The sequence below is a fragment of the Daktulosphaira vitifoliae genome, unplaced genomic scaffold (genome assembly GCF_025091365.1).
Source record: "Daktulosphaira vitifoliae isolate Bord-2020 unplaced genomic scaffold, ASM2509136v1 Scaffold_4, whole genome shotgun sequence".
NCBI classification, from domain to species: domain Eukaryota; kingdom Metazoa; phylum Arthropoda; class Insecta; order Hemiptera; family Phylloxeridae; genus Daktulosphaira; species Daktulosphaira vitifoliae.
Genome location: NW_026099575.1, coordinates 14,822,846 through 14,823,153, shown reverse-complemented (window position 1 = coordinate 14,823,153; position 308 = coordinate 14,822,846). Strand labels below are relative to the sequence as shown.

At 26.0% G+C, this 308-nt stretch overlaps 1 protein-coding gene across 6 annotated transcripts in view; it reads right to left on the bottom strand.

The window, feature by feature from the left end:
• LOC126904583 (serine/threonine-protein kinase grp) overlaps positions 1 to 308 on the bottom strand; it is a 23,031-nt gene that overhangs the window by 7,686 nt on the left and 15,037 nt on the right. The gene's annotated exons all lie outside the window — the stretch shown is intronic.

The following is a 308-nucleotide window of genomic DNA, read 5'->3' as shown; positions in this document are numbered from 1 at the left end:
AAAAAAAAAAAAAAAAAAACACATCATAGTAAAACCAATAACTTCTCAGCTTCGCATCGAAGCTAAAATATGAGAAAACGATTAAAGGATAACGCATTTAAAGAGGCTAACAGAAAAACAGGTCGTTTAAATATGAGAAAGCGATTGAATAACCCAGCAGTAAAAAAAGCAAATATAGAAGCTGCTAAAATTAGCATGAAACTTTTATTTATTTTATTTTATTATAGACTTTCATAAATCTTTATCAAAAACTTTTCATCAACTTTAAAGAACCAAAAAAATAGGTTAAAATTGAAAATTTGGACTGA